The sequence below is a fragment of the Chelonia mydas genome, chromosome 1, assembly GCF_015237465.2.
Source record: "Chelonia mydas isolate rCheMyd1 chromosome 1, rCheMyd1.pri.v2, whole genome shotgun sequence".
NCBI lineage: Eukaryota > Metazoa > Chordata > Testudines > Cheloniidae > Chelonia > Chelonia mydas.
The window spans coordinates 325,439,584-325,456,405 of record NC_057849.1 but is presented as its reverse complement, the minus strand read 5'-3'; the positions used below and the strand labels follow the sequence as shown (position 1 = coordinate 325,456,405).

The 16,822-nt window shown below is 42.9% G+C and overlaps 1 protein-coding gene and 1 long non-coding RNA gene across 29 annotated transcripts in view; one reads left to right on the top strand and one right to left on the bottom strand.

Moving 5' to 3' along the window:
- The window catches only part of MAGI2 (membrane associated guanylate kinase, WW and PDZ domain containing 2), a 1,127,025-nt gene that overhangs the window by 86,676 nt on the left and 1,023,527 nt on the right, over positions 1 to 16,822 (top strand). The window lies entirely within an intron of this gene.
- LOC122466753 lies at positions 19 to 3,490 on the bottom strand. Its single transcript, XR_006292523.1, has 3 exons — positions 3,305 to 3,490; positions 2,116 to 2,232; positions 19 to 181 (listed from the first exon to the last, which is right to left on the bottom strand). It is a non-coding gene; the product is annotated as an uncharacterized LOC122466753 (long non-coding RNA).

The window sequence follows — 16,822 nt, the reverse complement described above, 5'->3', positions numbered from 1 at the left end:
TATAAATTTTACCTTGTAATTTTTAATCCTAGGTGACATAACTCTTATTATTCATATAAACCACTAATCCTGTTCTGTTAGTGCAGAGATCTTGACAAAAGTTTCTTCAAATTTTCCAGATCTTTATTCTTTTCAGGCCAGAATTGTTTTGGTTCTTCTCCCGTAATTAAGCACCAAGATCCTGCAAAAGAAGAAGTTTATACATCAATGAAATGATGATTAGCTTAAGTAATATTTTAATTATTTTCATCAGTTAGCAAAAACAATGGTGATTATATTTACCTTGTATGATTCCAGTTTTAAATATCCCACTCGCCCAAAGCACTTGACATCTTTGTTCTCTAATATTATTTTTCATTACATTCAATCACAGCATTTTCAAGGTGGTGGTTGTTGCAAAAAAAGCAAATAAATTTTAGGTTGCATTAACAGAGGCATAACATGGGAGGTGATAATACCACTCAGTGCTGGTTACACCTCAGCTGGAGTGCTGTGTCCAGTTTTGGTCACTGCTGTAGAGAAAGGATGCAGAGGAACTGAAAAGGATCCAGAAGCAAGCAACAAAAATGATCAAAGAGATGGAATGCAAGCCATATGAGCAAAGGCTGAAGGAAGTGGGTATGTTTCACTTGGAAAACAGGAGATTAAGGAGAGACATGATAGGGGTCTTCAAATACTTAAATGGCTTCCACATGAAAGCTTGAGAAAAATTGTTCTTTCTTCCACAGAGAGCAGGACAATGGGCAATGGGTTCAAACTACAGCATAGCAGATTTAGATTAAATCTCAGGGAAAATTTCCTAAACGTAAGAACAGTAGGACAATGGAACAAACTGCCTAGGGAAGTGGTGGAATCTCCTTCACTGGAGGTTTTCTAAAGGAGGCTGGATAGCCATCTGTCTTGGATGGTTTAGACACAACAAATCCTGCATCTTGGCAGGGGGTTAGACTAGAAGACCGTTGAGGTCCCTTCTAACCCTATGGCTCTATGAGTCTATGCTTATGTACCTAATTCAAAGTCATCACATCTGTGCTTTCTTTTTGGAGTTGGGTGTTTTGCTTTAGTTCATTGGTGCAGCATATCATTTATTAATTTAGTTTTTTGTCTCACAAACATAGAGGTTTGCTAAGCTGCACTGCATGCTGCGAAGACCATCTCTTCTCCTTGGCCAATAAGGAGGTCAAGGGATGGTTTGAGACTGACCTAGAGAGGTGGTGGAATCTCCATCCATAGAGGTTTTAAGGCCCGGCTTGACACAGCCCTGGCTGGGATGATTTAGTTGGGGTTGGTCCTGCTTTGAGCAGGGGATTGGACTAGATGACCTCCTGAGGTCTCTTCCAACCCTAATATTCTATGATTCTGTGACCCTTGTGGTAATGCTGTTCCTAGGGTATCAGTTTACAGAGAAATCCCCTGCTGATTGGCTGCCCTTCCCCTTAATTCTGCCCCCTGGAAAAGTCAGCCAATCACTCTTCCTGGTGAAGGGCTGCTTGCTCTCTCAGCAGATTTCTATTCCTCACTCTCCCTATGTATGCAGAGGGCTGGGGGCACTAGTGAAATGCTTAACCTGTGTTTTGGAGCTGGCTGGGGAGCTGCTGCTTTTTGTTAGCACTGAGTCTGATGTCTACTCTCCCCTCCCCCGAGGCCCTCCACCTCATCTTCCCAGACCTAGAGGCAAGAGAGATGAAAAACCCTTGGACCTGGCCTGTAAGGAGAAAAAGAAGAACTTCGAGAGCTGCAGGAAGAACAGAGGTGTGCTAGGGGACAGGGGAAGATGTGGGTATGGAGAGCGTGTAAGTGATGTCAGCAATGAGAGGCAGCAGGGTGCTCAGAGATAGTTCATGTGGGGCTGTTGCAAGGGATGCAGCGTTAGTTCGTGTGAGATTCTGGTGGCATAGAATTAGTTTATGTAAGATTTGGATGCTGGCAGGAACAGAGGTAATTAATGTGGGGCTGGAGGGCACAGAATTAATTAATTTTTACTCCATTTATTTATTTTTTAGAGGAGCTGGAACCTGTGTGCCATGAGGCAGAACTTTATGCATATTTGAGTATTATTATGCAAATTAAAAATCTACTATTTTTGTCACAAGATATTGGCAGATATAGACTTACTACACTGTGGGTATCTCTGTGTCGCTGATGGGGTAGAGCTGTATGGGAGCGACCTCCATCTGGGTGGAAATTTCCAATAAGAAGCAATCTCTGGGAAACCCCCGAGATATGGTAACCCTAAAATAAGAGTCATAATGGTAAAGCTGAACACACCAGGTAGTATGACCATGGTTAGACTGGAGACAGAGATGGAAGGTAGAGCTTCTGAATGGACTTTTGATGTTATTCCTAAACTTAAGTAGAAAACTGCCTAAACTAGATCTCACCGGCACTAGGCTGCTTCTCTGGGGGCAACACACAGCTGATGCATATTGTCAATACTTTTGTTTTTGACATAGATCTAACTTTTCTGGCAAATTGCTGGCACTACTATGATGAGTCTCACCCTTTCTCTTCTTGGGGGCGGGGGGGGGGGGGTTCAGAGCACCATTTCTTGCCCCTGAACTGGGGTATTAACTGCCCCACTAGTGTCCAAGAGGAAGGGAGTGGAGAGGGAGGAACCCGGGCCCAGCCTCTACTCCAGGTCCCAGCCCAGGGGCCCTTGGGATAGCAGTAAACCACTAGAACTAGCAGTTCCTTCACCTGGGATACTTCCCTCTCCTGCCCTTCAGCTTGTGGGGCTTCCTGCCCTCCCTCTGCACAAACCAGGTGTCCCTTTACCTAGGGTCTTGGTGGTCTTAGCCCACCACAGCACTTCTCCAAACTCTCCACTGCTTCCCTCCAAACTGCACTTTCTGCCAATGCCAATCCACTCTGCTTCAACTCCTCCACTTGTCTGAGTGAAGCAGGAGGGTTTTATCATGTGACTGGCTTCAGGTGCTCTAATTGGCTTCAGGTGCTTTAATTAATGTATAGCAAACTTTCTTCCCTCTCCAGGGAATAAGGTTCCCTTCTACCATTCTCCTCTGCCCATGCTGTATCACACTTTAAAAGTAATCAAAATATAACAAGTGATTTTATCCAAGTTATTAGTAAACATAGAAGACAAAATGTTTTGTTAGTTACTGTATGGGTACAATATAGATCATGTGGAAATGGCAGAAGTACTAAATGACTTTTTGTTTGTTTTCACAAAAAAGTTTAGTAGCAATTGGGTGTCTAATATAGTGAATGCCAGTGAAGATGAGATAGGATCAGAGGCTAAAATAGGGATAGAACAAGTTAAAAATTACTTAGACAAGTTACATACCTTTAAGTCACCAGAGCCTGATGAAATACAGCCTAGAATACTCAAGGATCTGACTGAAGTTATCTGAGCCATTAGCGATCATCTTTGAAAAGTCATGGAAGACAGAAGAGTTTCTAGATGACTGGAAAAGAGTAAATATAGTGCCAATCTCTAAAAAGGAAAATGAGGACAACCTGGGGAATTACAGACCAGTCAGCTTAACCTACCCAGAAAGATAATGGCACAAATAATTAAGCAATCAATGTGCAATCATGTAGAAGATAATAATGTGATAAGTTACAGTCAACATGGATTTGTCAAGAACAAATAGTGTCAAACCAACTTGATAGCTTTCTTTAACAGGGTAACAAGCCCTGTGGATAGGGGGGAAGCGGTAGACATGGTATATCTTGACTTTAGTAAAGCTTTTGATACAGTCTTGCATGACCTTCTCATAAATAAACTAGGGAAATGCAATTCATATGGAGCTACTGTAAGGTGTGTGCAAAACTGGTTGGAAAACTGTTCCCAGGGAGTAGTTATCAGTGGTTCACAGTCATGCTGGAAGGGCATAACGAGTGGGGTCCCACAGTGATCAGTTCTGGGTCTAGTTCTGTTCAGTATCTTCATCAATGATTTAGATAATGGTATAGAGAGTACACTTATAAAGTTTGTGGACAATACCAAGCTGGGAGGGGTTGCAAGTGCTTTGGAGAATGGGATTAAAATTCAGAATGATCTGGAGAAATGATCTGAAGTAAATAGAATGAATTTCAATAAGAACAAATACAAAGTACCCCTCTTAGGAAGGAACAATCAGTTGCACACATACAAAATAGGAAATGACTGCCTAGGAAGGAGTACTGCAGAAAGGGATCTGGGTGTCCGTAGTTGATGGCAAGGTAAATATGAGCCAACAATGTAACACTGTTGCCAAAAATAAAAAGCAAACATTGTTCTGGGCTGTATTAGCAGAGGCAATGTAAGCAAAACACGAGAAGTAATTCTTCCGCTCTACTCCGCTGATTAGGCCTCAACTGGAGTATTGTGGCCAGTTCTGGGCGCCATATTTCAGGAAAGATGTGGACAAATTGAAGACAGTCCAGAGGAAAGTAACAAAAAGGATTAAAGGTCTAGAAAACATGACTTGTGAGGGAAGATTGAAAACACTGGGTTTGTTTAGTCTACAGAAGAAGACTGAGAGGGGAAATTAGTTTTCAAATACATAAAAGGTTGTTACAAGGAGGAGGGAGAAAATGGTTCTCTTTAATCTCTGAGGATAGGACAAGAAGCAATGGGTTTAAATTGCAGCAAGGGTTAGGTTGGACATTGGGAAAAAATTCTTAACTATCAGGTTAAGCACTGGAATTAATTGCTTAGGGAGGTTGTGCAATCTCTATCATTGGAAGTTTTTAAGAGCAGGTTAGACAAACACCTGTTGGGGCGGTCTGCCATGAGTGTATGGGACTGGACTAGAAGACCTCTCGAGGTTACTTCTAGTCCTATGATTCTGTAGTGTTTATGTATAAGTGTCAAACCTTAGTTTGGCTTTAGACTCATAAGTATTAATTTCAAATGTAGATATTCTTCTCAGGAAGGCAAATATTCTCCCCAAGAGACCAGAAAAGCATTCATTCTAGGTACTGAAATGAACTTATGAATTTTGTTACATTGTTGCTTTGGCTTTATTTCTGGGGTAACTGTAGAGCTTACTTGTAATTCTAAGAACATTGGTGGCCTAGTCAAGCCTTCCACCTGCCGTGATCAGCTGTTCCGCAGCATGCAGGAGGCTCTGTGGTGGTGGGGAGAAGGAGTGAGGACATGGCACATTTGGGAAAAGGGGTGGAATGGAGCAGGAAGAGGTGGGGTGGGGGTGGGGCATGAATGGGAAAAGGCGGTGGGGACTTGGGGAAGGGGTGGAGTGGGAGCGGGGCCTGGGGCAGAGCTCCAGGCACATTGGAAAGTCATGATTGTGTAATAAAGCATAAATTGAAACAAGATGGGCAAGAATTAAGGTTAGATAAAACCAAGAATGATCTTATATACAATCAGTAACTAAACAAATGTAAAGGAAACAAGTGTGTTCCCAGCAGCAATAAATCAACACTGCGTTCTCCTGTTTCAGCAGTGCTAAACATCGACAAATTATACTGCAATTACTGTATGGTACTCAGAACACAGTCACAAGTAAAAATCTAAAGATAATAAAAAGCTGCTGTAGAAGCATGTCACACAGAATTTACTCCAACTCCTTAAGGAACAAACCTGGTTTTGATGAAAACATGCTCTTAAATAACGAATGGGAGAATAAATGAAATATTAACAGAATGTTTATTAAGGGAGAAAGCAGTTACATTATTTTCTCACAAATCATCTAGTACAAATACAGAAGCTTTAGGTTTTTCCCTCCTCAGATATTTGATAAAAATGTTAAACAGATAGGCTTAAAGTACTGTATGTATGCAATAGATACATGGACACAAGGGACTTGAAAGCATTGTAGGTGCAGTGGCAATGATCTGATAAAGAAGGATTTACTGAATCCTCTGAACAATCCCTACTGCATGTCTAGTCAATCTGCTTTTTAAAAAAGTCCTTAAATATTTGCATGATGCATCATAAAGTACATGACAGAGCCATTACAGACTATGAACACTCCTTATTCTGTTTGTAGAGCACTGTGCAAATTTACAGCACTGTAAATGATTTATTAATTGTAATAATCAGGTCAGATCTTTAAAATTCCTTCCAAGCTATGTAAGCAACAGATTAACTCTCATAAGAAACCATATGGATCCATCAGGCCAGTAATTCATATATATCAAATCCCTGAATAACAATCTGTGATAAACTTTGTCTTCCACAATTCATTTTTTAAGCATCCAAATACTTTCAAAGTGTCTGTTCAAAATAATCTGTAAGTATGCATTTATTACGCACATAGACTTTTAAAAATTTGGACTCTACTTTGTATTAGAATGGCCATGGCCAATGTAAAGTACCTGTCCTTCCTGTTTACTTATGAAACATGTTCTGATAATACTAATGACACTTAGGCACTTCAATACCTTTTGTGGATCTAGGCTTAACTCCCAGTTTTAGGCTCCCCGGTGATCCACAAAACTCATGCTTAGCTGCTGCCGATCCCCATAGACACCTAAACTTCCGGTATAAAAGATCTCTAGGCACCTCTCTTTCTGCTTCTGAGCATGTGCATTGCTGCCCCGTTCTAGATGTCTGGATGCCTGTCTTCTGCCAAAGTCCTGATGTGATCCACGAACTCGGGGCTGAGAGTGCTTACCTACCAATCTTACCTGCAAGGCTTGATCTGGTAGGTGTGCTCAGAAAAAGCAGAAAGAGACGCCTCTCTGCAGCCTGGACTTGGATGCCTAAGTCCATGGGACGGGTGGGGGTTAGGACACATCGCTCTTATTGGTATCTCCTATTGGCTAGCTTTGGCAGCTCCCCGCCTAGCTTGCTGGCTTTTGGGGATCACTTTCTTAGGTGACTATCTCAGTTAGGGGTCTAGAGAGTACCCATAGAGGCCGCACCCTTAGATGCTCGTGTCCCTGGGGCGAGGCACCTTTACCCTTCTTGTTTTTAATGTTTGTCTTTTTAGTATGTGTTTCACATTTTCCAGCAGTTGGAGGAGCCGTGGTTGGACATGTCTGGATATGCTGTGTATGTACATGTCACAAGGTGCATGCGTAGCCTAGGACAGGGGTTCTCAACCTTTTTCTTTCTGAAGCCCCCCCAAACATGCTATAAAAACTCCATGGCCCATCTGTGCCACAATAATTGTTTTTCCTGCATATAAAAGCCAGGGCCGGCGTTAGGGGGTAGCAATTTGGGCAATTGCCTTGGGCCCCATGCCACAGTGGCCCTCACGAAGCTACATTTCTCTGGCTTTGGCTTCAGCCCCAGGTGGCAGGATTCAGGGCCCTGGGCTTCAGCCCCATGCCATGGGCTTCAGCTTTTTACCCTGGGCCTCAGCAAGTCTAATGCTGGCCCTGCTAGGTAGCCCCCCTGAAACCTGTTCGCAGGGCCCCAGAACCCTGTTTGAGACCCACTGGCCATGTTAACCCCTTTATATGGTTGATATATTTTGTACAAAGTATATGCTTTGTGAGGTGTCATTTTAAAACCATAATATGCTGAACATCACTGTTCTGTTACAATGTGTATAACCTCACTGTGTTTGTAAAATATATATATATAATATAAAGAAATATATATATATATATTTAGATTTTGCTATATGATTTTCATTGAAACATGGTGTAGTTCTGGGTAATGCCCACAGATCCATTTCTCAGAGAGAAAGGCACCCTAGCATGCACCCTCCCCAGTACACCCTGGTTTAGATAAAGCAATAAAACAAGTTTTTATTAACTAGAGAAAGATAGATTTTTTTAAGTGTTTATAAGTGGTAAGGCATAGAATTCAGAATTTGGTTACAAAAGAAATAACAAGAAGCAAATTCCTAAACTTTACCACGCTAAATAAGATTTGAAGCAAACATCCTTCTCACTCCACTAGATGCTGCAGTTCTCAGTTCACAGGCTGGATTTCATTTCAGCCTGGGACCACTTCCTTTAGTTCAATGCTCTTCAAGTATTCATTGATGTGATGATCAGAGAGATATAAGGTGGAGAGGAGTGGTGTGTCTAGGGACATTTGACCCTCCTTCTTATACTCCAAGTCTTTTGTGCTAGAAAAATCCTTGCTGGCTCATGGGGGCAGGCAGTTCTATTGCATACATGAGTCCCTAACTGTCCTTCAGATGAATTTTAAATTTCTTGTTTACTACTACTCCCCTCCCCCACTGGAGAATGCCCAATTAAGCAAGTAATAGCTTTTTAGCACTTTGTGCTAGGGTTTCTTTGTCTCTGAGAAATGGGTCTGTGGGCATTACCCAGAACTACACCATGTTTCAATAACAATCATATAGCAAAATCTCATAATTTTTATACACAGAGTTATACACATCTTAACAGGACAATGATGTTCAGCAGATTATGGGTTTTCAAAAGGTACCTTGCAAGGGATATATTTTGTACAAAATGTATCATAACCATATAAATGGGTGAACATGGGGTACTGGGTGTCACAGTGTAAGAGCTTCTTTATGTGAGGGTGTGTATGGTGGAGTGGTGAAAGACTCTAAACAAAGAGAAAGGTTAGTCTGCCTGCAGCTGGTACACCTTGCCGGACCACCCAGCAGAGAGTGAGATTATTTGCTTGCTGTATTGTAGCCTGGGATCACATATTTGGATTCTATTCCACCTGGTCTCTCTCAAACTTGACTGAATTGATCTGGGGGAAGCGCAGTTTGCCACAGCTCTCCCTCTGCATTGTATAGGGAATCTAGATGCATAACTCAGGCTTTGGACTTCCTACATCTTGAAGTCCCTGTGTGGATCCAGGCCTTAGTCCTTTTGTCTCCAGAAAAGGGATAGCCACCAGTCCTGTAGTTGCTGAGCATTGTAATTCAGTGGCAGTACTTGCACTAATATTTGGCCCCTAAATGATGGTCTTATAAGAGACACCCAGTGCTCCACTTGGTGGCAACAGCTGCAGTCCTTTCCTTGCACTCTGTTCACTGCCTGATAGAGATACAGCTTGAGCCTCAGGTACTGTTCTGTCCACTGGCAAGTGGTTTTCGTTGGGGCTTTAATGGTAGATTTCCACTTTCCTTGCAGTTCTCTGTTCCTACAGGCAGTCTGGCATCTCAAAGCAGTAGTTACCAAGAAGCCAGCTGCCAAATGGAATCTTAACCTGGTTCTTTGGCCTCTCCCCAATCCTCCCTTCAAATCTTTTGGGGATATTCCCTTTCATTAGCGGTGAGGAAAGTAACCTTCATGGTTAGGTATCTCCTTAGCTTGATGGTGCATATGTTAGGTGCCTTGCACTGTGTGAAACATTTTTCTCTCTAATTTTCCCTGACACAGTTGTCCTCTGAAACTCTCCTGAGCATCTTTCCAAGATTAATTTGTTATTGTTCCACATAATAAAGGAATTTCCCTCCCAAGTTCAGAACAGAAAGAAAAGGGAGAAATGTCTTTATTAACTTGGTTCCAGATTTGCTCAGGTGGCTGATTATGTTGGCCTCTAGCACATGGCATACTAATAGGCTATTATACTGGTGTGAGCTAACATTCTCCTGTTGCTCAATTATGTAGAGGTCTTTCTTTTTTAGAGTTAGAATCTTGTGTTGACTTTGTCAGTCACTACATGCTGGGCTTAGCTACTGATGCTATGTGACAGGGGGCTGCTTTCACTGCTAGTGGTGCCTCCTCCTGGCCATCCTGGGGATTAGCTCTACCAAGTGTTACATCCTCCTCTGGCAGTGTCTTCACATGTCCTGTCTTGCCCTGTGGCTCCTCTCACACCAGGAACCGCAGCCTTCTCTTCATGACTCATCCCTCTGGCCAGGTCACTGCGTAGTTTCCCCTTCTGGGAGGGATATAACAAAGTATTTCTCGGACAAACCATCCCAGGCAGCCCATTGTCCTCTGCTGGCCTGTATTATGTCCCTGGTGGCTGGTAGAGGAACTGAGGTCCAGCCTCTACTCCAGGTTCCGGCTCAGGGGCTCCCGGTCAGCAGCCACGGCCTGCACTATCCCACCTTGCTGCTTTTCCCTGAGCCTTCTCAGCTTCCCCACTCCCTGGGTGTGCCAGCCTTCCAACTCCCTCCTCTCAGGAAGTGACTGCATCTTATTTCCCTGCAGCCCCTTTCTGTTACCAGCTTCGGGGCTTTATACAGGCCACTCCTGTTCCTGTCCAGCTGAGCCTGCTCCCAGTGAATTCCCTGCTCCTCCAGGTGCAGTCTGTGGAGCTAATTGGCCTGCCTGGCCATCTTAACCCCTTCCAGTCTTATATCACCCCATCACATGCTAGTATCTGATGTTATGAATATCATAGAAGCAACTTGCTTTCATTGTTACAGGAAGTATTCATAAAGCTTTTATTATTCAGTATTAAAGGTACAAAATTAATATGTAACATATTTAAAAGGATTTTTTTAAAAAAAGTAATGCTATTTCTTATTAGGTTTTTAATCCTGCCATCAGCGTATTGTTTTGTAGACCCCTGTGCCTGGGCTTGGGGCCTAACTTTTTGTCTCATTGCATTTTGGCATTTACTTATGTTAGAAAGCATGATCCATAAGCATAACTTTGTTAGTCCTCTCTCTGTAAATGTTATTATGTCTGACTCTGCCTTATGGAATTGGTCAGGGCACTATTCTGTGATTTCACCTTAGAGATACTGGGGCTGTCTTTATTCAAACACAGGAAAGTATCTTACCTGGGCGTTGGGGTGGAGGGTTAGGTGACATGAAAAGGGGCCCTAAGTTCTGCTGTAAAACACTGGTGTCATTGTAACTTTAAACTTTTGTGTAATATTTTAAATGCCTTTTTGCTTAAGGTGGCATAGAACACACAAATTCAGACTTGTGGACAAATTGGTCATCAGTGGTATAGAAACTGCATTGTCATTTTTTAAAAAAAAGTCCCCCTGTTTATGAAGGTGCATAACTCTCTACTCTCAGGCATTTTTTCATTCCTTTGTATCACAGAATTTGGAACTTCATTTAATATTCTGATAGTATTAACATAACATTAGTATGTCACTCTGCGAGTAATCTTGGGGTTCACAATTTAAATTTTTTGCATGCAGTTATCCTTTTTCGTCTGTTGCAAACCCCTCATCGCTATATAGGGTGAATTTTACTACGCTTTGGTCAATGCTACTGGTATATTAACGCCAGGGGCCTTACAACTGGTAACAATTTGTCTGACGAAAAATGCTTCATTTCTGTTTTTTGATGAAAAGGCTAAATTACACTTGCCACTGCATGAATGTGATAGATTATTGGGGGAGATGGGAAGAAGGCCACAAGGAGCACCTCTCTACATGCATATAGAAAGCAGCCATCACTGGGCTGCAGGTGCAAGGTTTGGGAAGGGTGGCGTGTGCTGCCTGTAATGATAGGGATTAGTATGTCTGTTGAAGCCATGACCCCACAACAAGCAGGTGAGCATGCACGTAACCACAGATTTTTAGGGTCATTTGGGTTTTTTAATCCCGAGATAACCTTGGTCTCTTTATTTTGCAGTTTTCATTCCTTGGCATTTGTGCTAATGCTTCCTAGATTTAAATATAAAAGGCTGGCATCTGTGGGCCCAATTCTGTATAATTCTGAGCGCCTACAAAGCCCATTGATTTTAGTAGCTCTCAAGATTGGGCCCCATATTTCTTTTTCACCTTTTATTGCCTTGTTTGTTTGTTTTCACTGCCAGAATTTTCATATAATAAAGGCTGTGACTCTTAGAGAGATGGACTTATTATTCCTAATCCTGGCCAGCCAGCTACTAAGCAAGAAAACTCCATAAATACTTACAAAAGTGACTCTGTCTTGCCCCATGTTCAATATATGTTAATCCACATATCTCCATATTGTCTCTGTGTTAATCCGCCCTGATTGCCACATTGATTTAAGTCTTGAGCCAAAGCCTACTGAAATCAATGGAGACTCCTAGGGCAGAGGTTTTCAACGTTTTTTTCATTTGCGGACCTCTAAAAAAATTAGAATGGAGGTGCAGACCCCTTTGGAAATATTAGACATCGTTTGTGGATCCCAAGGGTCTGCGGACCACAGGTTGAAAACCACTGTATGTCTATACTGCACCTGGGAATGAGCCTCCCAGCATGTGTGGACAAGACTCGCACGAACAGGGCTCAAACTAGTGCACTAAAGAGTTCCATGTGGATGTTGTGGTTCTAGCAGAGACTTGGCCTAGCCACCTGAGTTGGATCCAGGGGGGTCATGTGGACTTAACAGCTCAACCTGCTGCCCTAGCTGCAACACTCAACTGCTAGAACCCACTCCAGCTACAGTGTCGATGGACCCTAGGAGTCTCCATTGGTTTCCGTGGGCTTTGGCTCAAGCCTTAAATTGACATTGTAGTTGGGGTGGATTAATGGATAGCCAAACAAGGCATGTGCCTAGGGCCCAAATTCATGGGAGCCAAACCTGAGCAGCACTGCAACCCCATGCACCAGGTTACAATGCCACTCACTCAAATTTGGCCCAGCCACCCGCTTGTCATGATAGACCTGGCTCATGGGGTCTGTGTTGCAAGGGTGTGGTCCGGCCGCACTTCTGTCATGACGAGGGGGTGGCTGGGCCAAACCTGAATGGGCTGTGAGGCAGCCAGTGCTGCTCCTTCACGCCACTGCTGTGGTGCTAGCTCCTGCACCAGGGCTGCTCTCCCCGCACGCCGGTGCCTGCCTGGCCTTACCCTACTTCCAGCAGCCCAGGTCCTCTCTGCTAGGCCTGCAGGACTGGCTCACCAATGGCCTTGAGACCCGTTACAAGTATGAGGAGCTGCAGTGTGTGCCCAGATGGGAGAAGGAGTTGGGGGAGCCCTGGGGAGGTGTGCATGAGGGTTAATAGGTTGGTGTCTACAGCAACCTATTAGGCCTGACTGACCTGGATAGGAGAGGGTTAACTAAGCAACACCAGCGCAGTACGAGTCGGAGGTGCTTGGGTTAACAATGGCTAACGCAGTAACGCTTACTAGGAAAGGATTAATATACAAGCATCCCATACCATGGGAGCCTGTAGTTTAGCTGGTCAGTAGAGGGGCCCAGAATTATATATTTGCCTAGGGCTCAGTGATGGGTTAATTTGGCCCTGATTGGAGTGGAGCTCAGGAGAGTGGCCTGGGCTTTTAATGTTTTCAAATTGATGTTGCTAAATTTTTGTTTCAGGGTTTTTGGTATCAGAAGACATAAACATGAGACCTTTTATGGAACTTGTATGGCTGTTAAGCTCTGGTAGCAAATGCCTCTCAGGTCTCTCAAGGGAAACTAGATTCTGAGTAAAATGTCTAGTGGGGGATTGTGACCGAATGTACTCCAATATTCACACTTAACACACTACTGAAATCTTTGCATAAAATATGCTTTGAGCGTTATCATTTTGAAAACTAATAACTCACTGGTCAACAATACAGTGTTGCTACATACATTTTGCCATCATATGTAAAGTTATGAATTCTCCCTGTAAGTTGTTGATGGCACATAGTCAAACCCATGCAGCCCTGTCTAGGCAGGAGTGGTTAAACAAAAGAATGCGTGTTTATCTCAATTTACATACAAGTAGTAAACAAGGTCATTGAGACAGAAAAAGGGAGACAAGTTTAAATCTGCATTTCAGCTTACACAGGGGAGGGGAGAGCATGGGGCCACCTTCACCCCCAGACTCCATGTTGCCTTAACTGTTTGAATAATCTTTGCTTTGAGGGGTACTCCTCAGCAGAACCCACTTTGAAGGGTGACAACTATAAAAGTGAGGGGCAAAACACCCCAGGTTATCTCTTCCTATCCATCTGTCTTTCCCTAAGAAGATAATGGAACCAGCCATTTGACTTTGAGGAGAGCTCCTCCTGATCTAAAATTTGGTCAGCAGTGTTGCTGGGAACATGGGGTAAGGAGTTTACCTTGAACCAAGTCCAGTTTAAGATTTAGTACTAGGTAGTGTTTTATCTTTATTTCTCTTGTACTCATTTCTGAGTTTAATACCTTGTACTTGTACTCACTTAAAAACTTATTTCTTTGTAGTTAAATAAACTTGTTTATTTTTAATCAAAACTAATCCAGTGTTTAAACTGAATTGTTTGCTAACTCCAATTAAAGTAGCAACTGTTGTCTGCTGCACCTGTAAGGTGTCAATGTACTTATCTGGGAGGCAGGATGTGGGCAGAAAATGCGCTTGTCTGAGGAGATGAGGAGATGTGGGCTAAAGTGTGATCCTTGGCACGAAAAGGGAGCATGGAGCTTGGTGTTTGCCACTTAAGCCTTATCCCTGCCATTAGGTATGAGTAATGTAGCCCCATAGTGGCATTCTGATTAATGCATGATCCAGTTCCCCTGTGCTTCCTGGCTTTCTCATTAGTAATATTTATTTTTACATTGCTTTTATACATGCTGCCCTTGTGCTTTACAGGATCAAGCCTTTCATATGTCTTTGGCCAAGAAAACAAATTGGGGGAGGGATGGGAAACATGTTCTTTCCCAATGACCTTCCGGGAACAGAGGTACATACTTGGTGGGGGTAGAGACTCTAGAGTGACAGAAATGGCCTGAGGCAGGGAACAGTTTAAAGGGGCTACAATCCTGTAATTCATCACTCTCTGCTGATGGCTCTAAACTGAGCCATCAGCTGGGGAGAAGGCTGGGTGTATCTGCTTGAAGGGACTCCTTACCACATTAGGTCATTTGGGTGGTTGTAGACCAAACATAAGTAGCAGAAGCTACCTCCTCCTTTACTATCACATACACAGAGCCTTGTATGCAGTCCTAAAAAAACTGTGAAATTCATATACCTTTGTGTTTTGAATGTGGAAGATACAGAGGAAGTGACTATTATAGACCTGAGTCCAAGAAACCTCAAGACAGAACCAAGCTTGGTAACAGCACAAAAATGCTACAGAGTAATGGCCTGATCCAATTCCCATGTAAGTCAAGGCTGTTATTTGGGATCTTGAAATGTATGCCATCAAGACTGGTGCTGATAACGGAGTGACAGCCTCCTTGCTGAAACAGATTCTCTGTTACTTTTCGCATTTATTTTCTCTACAACTTACTCAGTGGTGGGACAGTTCTCCATGTCTGACAATGGATCACGCGCCTGAGGCATTTGTTGTTGCCAGAAGCACGTATCTGATGTAGATTTTTCCGCTGTGTGAATTCTGTGTTTAATGACTATGTTGAAAGGCACAATAGGACACGTCTTTTAAGGTGTTCTCACTTGGCTTCTGGTGCATTGAGACACAAAGGCCAAATGATTTCAACTAGCCCCAAAGTGACAAAATATCAGTATGTTAAGGTCTGGGGTGTCATCTACTTTCTTCTCTGCTCTCGATATCACTTGATAAGAAAAAGGGTAAGAACAAAGTTAAACAGCCATATGTACTGAAACAGAGTGTCAGTACTCTGAAGATGAATACACAGGCACAAGATAACATACAGCAAGACCTACTGACACTTTTAAAGGTCCTAATATAACCAGAAAATTTGCAAGCACTTTATAGCTCAGTGGTTTGAGCATTGGCCTGCTAAACCCAGGGTTGTGAGTTCAATCCTTGAGGGGGCCATTTAGGGATATGGGGCAAAAATTAGGGTTTGGTCCTGCTTTGAGCTGGGGGTTGGACTAGATGATCTCCTGAGGTCCCTTCCAACCCTGATATTCTATGATTCTATGTCATCTATGATTTGTTATCATGAGTCACTTGTATACAGTTCACCCTTATCTTCATTTTGTTTATAGCTGATAGTGTGGTTTTCTAGTTAAAGCCAAGACTGGGAACCAGGGCACCTGGATTCAGGCACTGACTGTCACAGATTTCTTGTGTGACCCTAGACAAAGTGTTTGCAGTAGGGTCTCATTCAGAGAGGTGCCAAGCACCTCTAATTTTCATTAAGACAATGGGAGTTGAGGGCACTCTCAAAGCTTTCAAGGGATGCTAATTGTATTTCAGGGCTGTGCCGTTTATCTCTTTTTGGGTCAGTTGAAGCCAGTGCTAGGTTTGCCATTGATTTCAATAGGAGCATTATCCATTCCCAAGTCTTCTTTCTAGGGAAATGGGACTGTTACTTTATCTCTGAAGTGTTGTGAGGTTATATTTATTAATGCCTGTGACGTGCTTTGAGATCCTTAGATGCACGACACTATAATACCACTGTGACAGAAGGCTAGGTATGAAACTCTGAGTCAGCACTCTGTTCACAGCAGCTCCAATCAGACTGACAAGGCAGACCTGTGCCTCATTTCTGGGTGGGGCAGAGCAGAAATGCTAAATAAACCATTAGCCAGATCCCACAAATCGGCACAGGAAGGAAGTAAAAAGGGGGGAAATAGGCAGTGATAGAGAGAGATTAGTCTGTCACTGCTTGTAAAGGAGCTAGGTATGCTGTGAAGCTGGTGGGACTCCGTTATAAATAAACTGCACAGGGTGCTGAATCAACACAAGAGTCTCTGTGTGGTTTGTAGAAGGAGACAGAAGCAGGATCAAGGAGGCCTGTTACAACCACCCATACTTTGCATGGTATAAACTGTGAATTTATTTGTTAGTCAGGATTGCTTGACCCTGCTGCCTGGCAATGTTATGGCAGGTTATGGTTATAACTGTTAACCTGCAGCAAGAAGTTCTTGGCTCTTGTTTTTCCTCTTTATTTAAAAAAGTAGATGATAGCATTTAAAAAAAAATAGAATATTAAATGTAATAGCCAGCCTCGCTGGAGAGAAGTCCTGTTCAAGGTCATGGTTGTGACAGCTGCTCAACCAGCATACACATTTCTCTCATTTTACCTATAAGTTTGCAAAAGGGATGCAATAAAAAGTGGGTGAGAATTACTGAAACCAATCCAGATCTGTGCCAGGGCAGGAAGGAGGTGCATGTACAATCTATCAGGTGGGTGAAGTCTTTTTCCCAAAGGCAAATGTTATAAAATGCTCTGGAAACATAGGAA